This window comes from Helianthus annuus, chromosome 9, assembly GCF_002127325.2.
Source record: "Helianthus annuus cultivar XRQ/B chromosome 9, HanXRQr2.0-SUNRISE, whole genome shotgun sequence".
Classification (NCBI taxonomy): domain Eukaryota; kingdom Viridiplantae; phylum Streptophyta; class Magnoliopsida; order Asterales; family Asteraceae; genus Helianthus; species Helianthus annuus.
This window is the reverse complement of record NC_035441.2, coordinates 74,193,635-74,206,758: the sequence shown is the minus strand read 5'-3', so window position 1 is coordinate 74,206,758 and position 13,124 is coordinate 74,193,635.

Here is a 13,124-nt window from a genome sequence, read left to right as displayed (position 1 = left end):
ACTGTTGACGTGTTACTACGAGCCCAATTGTTTGGGCCTCACACTTGGACTTTGGGTTTGTATTTGACTGTTACCTGTGAACTGTTTATGTTAAACGTGTTGAACATACGTGCACTGCTTGGCTTGAATCTGATACGAATAATGTATGTGATAGGACCTAATTGACTACCTGCAATTCGATTAACTTTTCTGTGTTACTACCGAGCAAACCAAGGTGAGTTCACACCCTCTACAAAGCATGGGATACCCTGGGTTGGGAACGGGGTTAAGGAACGTGGATTCCTCGTCCTCCTTGGGTAGGACGTCAGTGGTTCAGGAATGTGATTCCTCGTCCGGATGGACGGATAACTCGTACTAGACTAAAACTCTATCACGAAGTCCCTCCTTTTTGTATCGACTTAATCGCCGGGCCAATGGCGAGCGGGTCATTAGTTAGATAGCGCTATTTAGGTCTGACAAACCTCACACCGTGCCGCAGAGGACGGGCGTGAACTAATGGATCTGGGGCACGTCAATGATGATAGACATTGATGTTTTCAGGGCACATAAACATGACTACAGTCAGCAGTCGATATGGTAACGAGTCTAGTGTACGCATGGGGTAGCCCCCCACGGCCGAAATGCCTGATAACTAACATGGGGTAGCCCCCACGGCTGGAATGCCGGAGTAACTGGGAATGAACATGTCACGTTTTAAACTATGGGGTAACCCCCACGGCAGGATGCCAGTTAAAGTAAACTGTTTTCGAAACAACTAAAACGAACACCCAACTGTGAACTCACTCAACTAGTTGTTGACTCGCTACTACATGCTTTGCAGGACCATAGGTACTCAGCTGGAGCTTGCATGGAGGAGGGTCGTTGTGGGACACGATCGCTGCGTGTCATGTTCTATTTGAAAACATTTGAACTGATGTTATAACTTTAAACTTATGCTTCCGCTTATAACTTAAACTTTGTTTGTTTGAAACACCAATCGTATTGGTTAAACCTTTATAACTGTCTATATGCTTGTTCAGCATGATTGGTGGCTGGATCCTGGTCAGTCACGCCTCCAAGCGGTAGTACTCCGCAGGTGGGATTTTGGGGGTGTGACAGATTGGTATCAGAGCCATTGGTTATAGTGAACTAGGTTTTAATAAAAGAGAAACGTTTTTGTTAAAACCAGACTATAACCGGTACAGTGCTCAACGGTCCATAACGACACTCCACTCCACATGCAAGGCTCGACATTCTAGGTGATATAATATGTGTATATTGCCTACTTGTTAGATACATAGTACATTGCTCATGGTATGCTTGATTAGTATAACTACTGTTGTTTGAACACGTGTGTGCTTGCTCTATCCTACTATCGCGCTTTCGCGAACCTCTCTCACTCGTATTACTCTTGTTATGAAGAATCATGTCTGGACGCGTTAACATGACACAAGCCCAGTTGACGGCTTTGATCAACGAACGAGTTGCCGCAGCACTCGCAGCTGCACACGCAGGAGGTATATCCTGCAGTCCGAAATTGTTCTAGGATCATTTGGATCCTACTCTTGTGAACCAACCTTTGTGTTAAACTCTGTCTTTCTTTCACCTACCTTAGGTCAATATGCTCAGGCACCGGTGTGCACTTTTAAGACCTTTATGGACTGTCGACCCACTACTTTTAGCGGAACTGAAGGAGCAGTAGGTCTCCTACACTGGTTTGAGAAACTAGAATCTGTGTTCGAAATGTGTGAATGCCCTGAAGCGCGCAGGGTGAAGTATGCTACTGGTACTCTCGAGGGTTTGGCCCTCACATGGTGGAATGCTCAAGTGCAAATGCTGGGGTTGGTTGCTGCCAACGCCACCCCATGGGAGAATTTCAAGGAAATGATCAGAGAGGAATACTGCAGTCGTGATGACATTCACAAGCTGGAAGATGAGTTCTACAATCTCAAGATGACGGGGTCAGAGATTGAGGCATACACTAAGAGATCGCATGAGCTTGCCTTGTTGTGTCCTACTATGGTGGACCCTCCCTATAAGCGAATTGAACTCTATCTCAAGGGCTTAGTGCCAGAGATCCAAAGTCATGTGACTTCAGCAAACTTGACCACTATCCAGCAGGTTGTTCAGTTGGCTCACCGTCTCACTGATCAGGCGGTGGAGCAGAACAAGTTACCGAAGCGCATAGGTGCTGCAACTACTTCTGGTACTTCTAGTGGGGACAAACGGAAATGGGATGGAACTTCAAGCAAGGGTTAAACTTCTGTGCAATCACAGTCTCAGCAAAGAAAGACTGACGACCACAAGAGCCCCAGTCAGCAATCGTCGGGTGGTCAAAGTCATGGTGGGTACAAGGGGAATCACCCCAAATGCAATCGTTGCAACCTACACCACAGTGGGCCATGCACCAGGGGCAACTGTCATCGGTGCAACAAGCCTGGTCATGTTGCAAAGGATTGCAGGAGCGCATACCCCGCCAATCAGAATCGTCAGCAACCTCAGCAGAACCAGCGACAGCAGCAGGGTAACAACAAAGGGTGCTTTCAGTGTGGAGCTGAAGGCCACTTCAAGAAAGATTGTCCCCAACTGAACCAGAACAACAACAACAACAATCAGGGAAATGGTAACAATGGGAACCACAACAACAATGGTGCTAGGGGACGAGTGTTCGTGATTGGTCAAGGTGAAGCAAGGAATGATCCCAACGTGGTGACGGGTAAGTTCCTTCTCGACGACTTTTATGTTACAGTCTTATTTGATTCGGGTGCCGATACTAGCTATGTGTCACTAGAAGTTAGTAAAATGCTTAAGCGTACTCCAACACCCATGAACACCAAGCACACTGTAGAGCTAGCTAATGGTAAGAGTTTGGAGGCCTCACACGTAGTCAAAGGTTGCCAACTTATTCTCGCTAACCAGACCTTCTCTATTGACCTTATCCCTATCGTCTTGGGTAGTTTCGACGTTGTCATTGGGATGGATTGGTTATCCCAACACCGAGCAGAGATTCTTTGCAACGAGAAGATCGTTCGTATTCCTGGTTCGGGTAGTGAACCACTCATGATTCGTGGCGACAAGAGAAGTGCTGTTGAGAACATCATCTCTCTTCTTAAGGCCCAGAAGTGCTTACGAAAGGGCCACACTGCGGTTTTGGCTCTAGTTACTGATACCACAGAGAAAGAGAAGAAGCTAGAAGATTTTCCAGTTGTACGAGACTATCCTGAGGTATTCCCTGAGGAATTACCTGGTCTTCCGCCCCATCGCCAAGTCGAGTTTCAGATTGAACTAGCTCCTGGAGCTGCGCCTGTAGCCCGTGCACCTTATCGTTTAGCTCCATCAGAGTTGGAAGAACTCTCCACGCAACTACAAGAACTCTTGGATAAGGGTTTTATTCGTCCTAGCTCATCGCCTTGGGGAGCTCCAGTACTTTTTGTGAAGAAGAAGGATGGTACCTTCAGAATGTGTATCGACTATCGTGAACTCAACAAGGTGACTGTGAAGAATCGTTATCCTCTACCGCGCATTGACGACTTGTTCGACCAGTTGTAGGGGTCGAGCTACTATTCAAAGATCGATCTGAGATCGGGATATCACCAGCTGAGAGTTCGGGAAGAGGATGTCTCTAAGACAGCCTTCAGGACTCGATATGGGCACTACGAGTTTTTGGTCATGCCGTTTGGGCTGACAAACGCACCCGCAGTTTTTATGGACTTGATGAACCGAGTGTGCAAGCCTTACCTGGACAAGTTTGTTATAGTCTTCATCGACGACATCCTGATCTATTCTAAGAGTCAGGAGGAGCACGAACAGCATCTACGGCTTATTCTAGAACTCCTTCGGAAGGAACAGCTTTACGCAAAATTCTCGAAATGCGACTTCTAGCTTCGTGAAGTCCATTTCCTTGGGCATGTGGTGAACAAGGATGGAATTCACGTTGATCCATCCAAAGTGGACTCTATTAAGAACTGGCCTGCGCCTCGCACACCAAAGGAAATACGCCAATTCTTGGGATTGGCAGGTTACTACAGGAGATTCATTAAGGATTTTTCAAAGATCGCGCAGCCTCTCACCTTGTTAACGCAGAAAGGCGTTGTTTATCATTGGGGAAATGCACAAGAGTTAGCTTTTCAGCATCTAAAGGATAGACTTTGTAGTGCACCTATCCTTTCACTGCCAGAGGGCACAGAAGATTTTGTGGTTTATTGTGATGCATCAATTCAAGGTCTTGGTTGTGTATTGATGCAACGAGATAAAGTTATAGCCTACGCTTCACGACAACTCAAAGTTCACGAGAAGAACTACACAACACATGATTTGGAGCTGGGAGCTGTCGTTTTCGCACTTAAACTATGGCGGCACTACTTGTACGGAACCAAGTGCGCCATCTACACCGACCACAGGAGCCTAGAGCATATATTCAAGCAGAAGGAACTGAATATGCGACAACGACGATGGGTCGAATTGCTGAATGACTACGAGTGCTCTATCAGGTATCACCCGGGCAAGGCCAATGTTGTGGCTGACGCCCTCAGTCGAAAGGACACTGCGCCTAAGCGCGTAAGAGCTCTACAACTCACGATCCATTCTAGTCTACCTTCGCAAATACGAGCTGCTCAGATAGAAGCACTGAAACCAGAAAACGTTAGAGCTGAAGCCCTACGCGGGTCGAGACAAAACTTAGAGCAGAAGGAAGACGGTGCTTACTACGTAACCGGACGCATTTGGGTCCCACTCTATGGCGACTTACGAGAACTTGTGATGGATGAAGCACACAAATCTCGCTACTCGGTACACCCTGGTTCGGACAAGATGTACCACGATATTAAAACTACGTATTGGTGGCCTAGCATGAAGGCCCACATAGCAACTTACGTCAGCAAGTGTTTGACTTGCGCGCGAGTCAAGACGGAATATCAGAAACCCTCAGGCCTACTCCAACAACCAGAGATACCACAATGGAAGTGGGAGCAAATTTCCATGGATTTCGTTACTGGCCTACCAAGATCTCAGCGCGGAAACGATACTATTTGGGTGATTGTGGATCGACTCACGAAATCCGCACACTTTTTGGCAATTAAGGAGACGGATAAATTCTCCACTTTAGCGGAAATATATCTCAAGGAAGTTGTTTCGAGGCACGGGGTGCCCACTTCTATCATCTCTGATCGAGATGCACGTTTTATTTCGGAACTGTGGCAAGCAATGCACAAGTCTTTTGGCTCACGTCTTGATATGAGCACAGCGTATCACCCACAGACGGACGGGCAGTCCGAACGCACTATCCAGACATTAGAAGACATGCTTCGTGCTTGTGTAATCGACTTTGGCAACAGCTGGGAAAGGCATCTGCCACTCGTGGAATTCTCGTATAATAACAGCTACCACACCAGCATCAAAGCTGCTCCGTTTGAGGCATTGTACGGACGTAAATGCCGGTCACCTCTCTGTTGGGCAGAGGTGGGGGATAGTCAAATCACTGGTCCAGAACATGTGGTAGACACTACTGAGCGGATTGCTCAAATACGACAACGCATGGCGGCCGCTCGAGACCGTCAGAAGGCCTACGCCGATAAGGGCAGGAAACCACTTGAGCTCCAGGTTGGGGAGCGGGTATTACTCAAAGTTTCACCCTGGAAGGGTGTGGTTCGTTTTGGTAAAAGAGGCAAACTCAACCCACGATACGTTGGACCTTTCGAAATCATTGAGAAAATAGGCAAGGTGGCCTACAGACTGAACTTACCAGCAGAACTCGGTGCAGTTCACAACGTTTTCCATGTGTCGAATCTGAAGAAGTGTCTGTCAGATGAGACCCACGTAGTTCCTCTGAAGGAACTCACGATCGACGAACAGTTGAAATTCGTCGAAGAACCAGTCGAAATCACGGACCGGGATGTTAAGGTCCTCAAAAGCACTAGAATACCTCTCGTTCGAGTTCGTTGGAACTCACGTCGCGGCCCAGAATTCACCTGGGAGCGCGAAGATCGGATGAAACAAAAGTATCCCCAACTGTTTGAGAACAGTACAACCGCTACTGAGGCTGAAGCTACGGAATTTCGGGACGAAATTCCAGATCAACGGGGGGTGGATGTGACACCCCAGGAAAACCGGGAAAACCAGACAACTTAACTAGCTCCCTCAGTGAGTGCCATCAAATTTCGGGACGAAATTTCTTTCAACTTGGGGATGATGTGACAACTCGAAATCTAGAACCTTTCAATTGCGTTTGATGTAACATGCTTGTACGTTATGTGACTGGTCAACCGATTAACTTAATGATAAACGTGAACCTTTTATGTGAAATGTGTCTTGTTTGTGTGCACATATATATATACATACGTGTTATAGGTGAACCGAGAACCCAACCCGAGGACAAAGGACCCGACTCGAGACCATGAGGTCTCGAGTGTATAGTAACCGAATGGGCCTTGGGCCGAGAACCTAGTGACCGGTTTGGGCCTTTGGGCCGTGACCTCTTTAACCGGTTCCTAAGCCCTTTAGGGTGCATTGTGAAACAAGTATATATATTATGCTTGTAACCATCCTTGCCATTTTCTTGAACAACACAACACACCCACACTCTCACACTTTCCCTCTCTAAAGACCCTTGAACCAAACACCACCCCCTATCTCTCTCTCGGACTCTAATAGGAACCAACAAGGGCCGGAACTAGCGGACATTCCATCCATCTTCTCGGCACCCCTTTCATAACCGGTTAGTGACTCACATTGTATTTCGGTTTGTTGTTGATGTGTAATGAGGTTGAATGATAATATGTGTTGGCTTGATGATTGTTTATCTATGATAGAGGTTTGCTAGATAGAAAATAGTTGTTTGTTGTCAAATGATGATATGATGAGATGGATATTCAAGAAATCGGTTCATAAGTGTTTTCGGTTTTTACTTGGGTCCATGTTAAGTTGAGGTATTGTTATGATAAGATGTGTAGTATGCTTGAGTAAGAATGGTGTTATCGGTTTACTTGGGTTGAATCCGAGGGGTTGGGTGTTCATAATAAATGAAGTGACTAATGAATGTGCTAGTCATAATAGGATGCATATTAGTGAGTTATAGTTCATAATTTTGCTTAAACAAGGGTTGAAGGTGTTATGAATATGTTTTGAATGTTTGAAGAACATGAAGAACTACTTGAATATGCTTTGAATGTGTGTTGAATATTTGAAATCTGCATTGTTTGATCCATTTTGAGTAAATATTAGACAAAGAAACATGTTTAAGTGGATAGTACACAAATAGGGTGCATGCAATCGAAATGTTATTGGATAGTACAACTGTGCAGAAATCAGCAGATGTTGGGGAGTCGAAACCCTGGTTGCGACTCGAAATCTCCACATTGCGACACCAGTTGCGAGTCGAGAACACCTGGTTACGACTCGCAACCATAACATGACAAGCCGAGATCATGGTTTCGAACCCGGTTACGACTCGAGACCAAAACATGACAAGCCGAGACCGTGGTTGCGACATAGGTTGCGACTCGCAACCACCAACGGGCAACATAAACAGCATGACCCGCAACCATGTTTGCGAGTCCGGTTGCGACTCGAAACCGCACTAATGGGCTTGCTTAGTTATGGGCCTAGGATAGTGGGCCGGACTTAAGGACTTCTGTGTTACTGTTGACGTTTTACTACGAGCCCAATTGTTTGGGCCTCACACTTGGACTTTGGGTTTGTATTTGACTGTTACCTGTGAACTGTTTATGTTAAACGTGTTGAACATACGTGCACTGCTTGGCTTGAATCTGATACGAATAATGTATGTGATAGGACCTAATTGACTACCTGCAATTCGATTAACTTTTCTGTGTTACTACCGAGCAAACCAAGGTGAGTTCACACCCTCTACAAAGCATGGGATTCCCTGGGTTGGGAACGGGGTTAAGGAACGTGGATTCCTCGTCCTCCTTGGGTAGGACGTCAGTGGTTCAGGAATGTGATTCCTCGTCCGGATGGACGGATAACTCGTACTAGACTAAAACTCTATCACGAAGTCCCTCCTTTTTGTATCGACTTAATCGACGGGCCAATGGCGAGCGGGTCATTAGTTAGATAGCGCTATTTAGGTCTGACAAACCTCACACCGTGCCGCAGAGGACGGGCGTGAACTAATGGATCTGGGGCACGTCAATGATGATAGACATTGATGTTTTCAGGGCACATAAACATGACTACAGTCAGCAGTCGATATGGTAACGAGTCTAGTGTACGCATGGGGTAGCCCCCCACGGCCGAAATGCCTGATAACTAACATGGGGTAGCCCCCACGGCTGGAATGCCGGAGTAACTGGGAATGAACATGTCACGTTTTAAACTATGGGGTAACCCCCACGGCAGGATGCCAGTTAAAGTAAACTGTTTTCGAAACAACTAAAACGAACACCCAACTGTGAACTCACTCAACTAGTTGTTGACTCGCTACTACATGCTTTGCAGGACCATAGGTACTCAGCTGGAGCTTGCATGGAGGAGGGTCGTTGTGGGACACGATCGCTGCGTGTCATGTTCTATTTGAAAACATTTGAACTGATGTTATAACTTTAAACTTATGCTTCCGCTTATAACTTAAACTTTGTTTGTTTGAAACACCAATCGTATTGGTTAAACCTTTATAACTGTCTGTATGCTTGTTCAGTATGATTGGTGGCTGGATCCTGGTCAGTCACGCCTCCAAGCGGTAGTACTCCGCAGGTGGGATTTTGGGGGTGTGACAACAACAAAACCCAGCGGTTAAGGGGTATGTGTTTCAGAATTTGATGTCAAAGGATCAAAGGACACGAGACGTATAGATATATAATCTAGTGTAACTTATTTCACAGGGGTTCAATAAAAGAGGAGTTTCGACCAATAGAATTCCAAACGATCGTTTACAATATGCAAATGAGTTCTAGAAACAGTAGCATCCGCTAAATGAACTCAGAATCAACAAACTCAAGTGTAATAGTGACCTGACAAGGTGCCGTAGTGAACGACAATATCCAATAATAGCGGTGACTGAACGAGTTCACCGTGTTTGAATTCAAATGAAAGTGTAATGAAGTAAACCTGAAAATTTGATTCAAATGGCATCGCAGAATTTTTCGATTGCATATAGAACACCAAAGAACTACTGTTTTCGATTGAAGATAAAAAGCAATAAATACTACAAGGCATTCGATCGATGATGAAAGAACCGTTAGGAGGTACACTGGAATGTAAAATGAATTTATGTACCATTTTCTTAGCACACGATTGTGTTAAAACCTCTTTAATAAGATAAATTAAAGCGGATTTAAAACAAAATATATGATTAAACCCGTGCATGAGATGCGTATACGAGATTAGCGCAAGCTTCAAATTAACGAGACACCACCACAAGGTGTTGGGACCAACAGACGACTTAATGGAGCCGTAGACCAAACAAGTCTACTACAGCTCGGAACAAAAGAAGCATTTGCAGAAATGAATTTGAATATGATGCTCTCAATACATCATATGGTATTTTGAATTGAATATGCGAAGTGGACAAGTTCAAACAATTGAACTTGGTTTCAGCGTAATTTGTCAATATATACAAAGATGAACCATGTATGTAGCTCGAAGGAAAAGAAATCTCAAGAAGGTTTTGTTGACTCAATAAGGGGTCGATACTTATAATAATGTTGGGTTTTTGTCATGTTTATCAAAGTATTTTATCCTTATAAAATAAAAACACAGCGGAAAACTTTATTTAAAACATGTTACTTGCAAGATATAAAACTCATTTTATATGTAAAACCCAATCCCCGGATCCATAGACGAACATGCATGCTATCAAAAAATTAAAACACAACCATAGGGTGTTTAGAATACTACCTTCCAAGGAGTAAAGGATATGAAGAAGATGATGTTTCTTGAACGGTTGCCTTCAAGTGTAGAAGACCTCAAGCTTGTATACCCCAAGCCTTCCAACAAACACCTTATGTTTAGCTAGGATTTCTACACTCATAAACTCACTTGAAAATTCCTCATAAAATCACCACCTTGGCCGAAAATATGAGAGACAATTTTAGAGAGTTCTTGCACTAGAAATTACAAACTTGAAAAATCTAAATCCACCATATGTTGGCCGATTTCTAGAGAGAAATCTCTAGTATTTTCAAGTTCATAATTTTTGTTTTTAAATGATCATCCATCATTTAGTCTTGCAACAACTTGTCTTAAAAGAATGAGAGAGAACACCCATTTTGCCCAATCAAATGCCATCTACCCATGCAAAATGCATGTATTCCTATTGGACAAAAATTTGCTTGGGAAGACCACCCAATCAAGACCCATCTTACACATGCAAATGCATGCAATGCTATTGGACCACTAAGGTCTTGGGAAGAGGGGGCGGCCCACATGGGTATTAATAAAAAAAAAATCAAATTTCTTTTATTAATCATTTAAGTCTTATATATTTTATAACTTTTATAAAATATAACATCATATGTTATAAGACTTACACTACTTTTATTATGTTATTTAACCCATTAAATAACAAAATAAAATATTCTCTCAAAATAAATTATCCATATAATTTATTAGTTTATCAAGTGCAATTATTTAGAAAACCAATTTCTAAATATTATAAGTGTTAATATTTATTTGTTTGATCACATCATAAATAAAATATTATAAGTGTTTGTCTAGCTTGTATTTGGGTATGACTCGACTTGGATCATAACGTACTAGCCACATCAATTTAATATGTGTCTTGGGCATACAAAATCCAACAATCTCCCACTTGCACAAGATACATAGAAAATTGATGCAAATAGTAAAGACCACCGAACTATAGTTTACTACCCCTAATACGTATGACTAAATGTCCCATTCAATCACATCATCCCCTTCAAGTCCCTTGCTTGAAAATGATTTAGGTGAATCTATCATTTATCCTTTCGTTACAGATGTCATGTCAAATCCAGAGACATAGAGTGATCACTCTCTGTTGATTTAACTTTAGCAGGCCTTATTTACTGTCATATTACTGATAGCGAAGAAATAAGTCAAGGTACAATATTTGGTGAATATCAAGACCCAATATGTATCTCAGGTCAGAGGATACTATGATATTCTCCTTTACTCAAATTTACTTATGATCAATCACAAATGATTCCATGTAGTAATGTTTGAGAGCGAGTCAGTCCAATATTTGTATCCCACAAATATCTGTTTACTTTGGCAGCAACACCTTGCTCTATATGAATATCCACCAATCCAAGTTCATAATAGTCTTACATTCATATTTGTTCCCACAAGTATGATCGACTACGGACATTTAGAATAAGCAACTTATTCACGGATTTAAACATGCTAAAATGGAACATAACTCAAAATACCATAAAGAGTTATAATAACAGTTGTTCCAATATCCAAATATAAAATAGATCAAATCCATTCACTAGAATATCGAATTCCTAAGGCACAAGTATGACCCTTCATGCTTTGCCCATTCAAGGAGCTTCGTGAGTGGATATTTTGATCAGTGTGAACTTTGCGAATACATATCTTTCCCTCTTTCAACTTCATCCCTTATGTAGTTGAAACTCCGCTCAATGTGCCTAGTCTTTCAATGTACACGAGGTTCTATGATTTAAGCAATCGCACCATCGTTATCACAAAGATCTCTAGGGGTCCTGAATGGTAGGGACTACCCTTAGATCGACAATAATTTAAGTGGCAGATCCATATGAATTATCTCGATCAATGAAGCGGTGATGTATTCTAATTTTTTAGTGGACAATGCGACCTTGATTGTGATCGAGAATCATCTCGATCAGTTTGGAAACTCGTATCCATGTAACCCTTTACAATGAATTCCGAAACTCGCATTCCTGTAACCCTTTACAACAAGTTCTTCTTCACCAGACCCATATATTAGAAATATATCCTTAGTCCTTCTAAGGTATTTAAATATATATATATATATATATATATTTTAACAGTCACCCAATGACGGTTACTCGATGGTGTCTTCTCGTCATGCTTAAAGTGCATGACATGTCCGGTCTAGTGCATATCATTGCATACATAATGGATCCTATAGCAGACGCATATGGGATTCCTTTCATTCTTTCTTGCTCACCCTTTGAGCTTGGACATTGAGACACACTCAATATTGTCCTTCTTTTGAACAGGTACCAAACCTTTCATAAAGTTCTATATCTTGAACCTTTTCAAGATTTTTTCAATGTATGCACTTTAGTTTAAACCTATCAAGCGCCTTGATCTATCCCTATAGATCTTTATTCCCAAAATATATGCGACTTCACCATGATCCTTAATGGAAAAACAACTTCCAAGCCAGGCTTTTACACCTTCCATGGTTGGAATGTCATTTCCAAATAGTAGAATGTCATCGACATTTAATATTAAGAAAGTAATAATGCTCCCACTAGCCTTCTTATACACACAAGTTTTATCGACATTCTTGATGAATAATAAATTCTCAATTTCTTCATCAAAATGATGATTCCAACTTCTAGATGCTTGTTTCAATCCATAGATTGATTTCTTTAACTTGCAAATTTTGTCAGGATGTTTTGGATTGACAAAACCTACAGGCTGAACCATATAGATATCTTCCTTAAGATATCCATTAAGGAAAGTCGTTTTGACATCCATTTGCCAAATCTCATAATCATATTATGCAGGTATGGCAAATAATATCCTAGTTGACTTTAGCATCGCCATGGGCGAAAAGGTCTCGTCATAATCAACACCTTGAGTTTGAGTGAAACCTTTTGCTACAACTCTCGCTTTACAAGTATCCAAGTGTAACATTTGTGCTCGAAATCATTATGAATAGTTCAGTTATCAATAAAACAATGTTATTTGATCCCAATGTTTGTTTGGTTGTGTTTTACATTTTTCATGTTTTGACTTTTGTTCAATTTTAAACTCTACATCGCTTTCTGGAGAATTATACGCAAACTGGTGTGTAAACGTACTCAGTTTAATGCGAAAAATACTCCGGAACATCAACATATACTCGACATACCTTAAATAACCTTTACATAACTTAGAAATAAGTTTTAAAGAGCTTTGGTATGGCAAAAACAAGTTAATTCGCTTACAGGGACTAAACTTAACAAACTGCAAAAGTATGCCAATTTGAACTG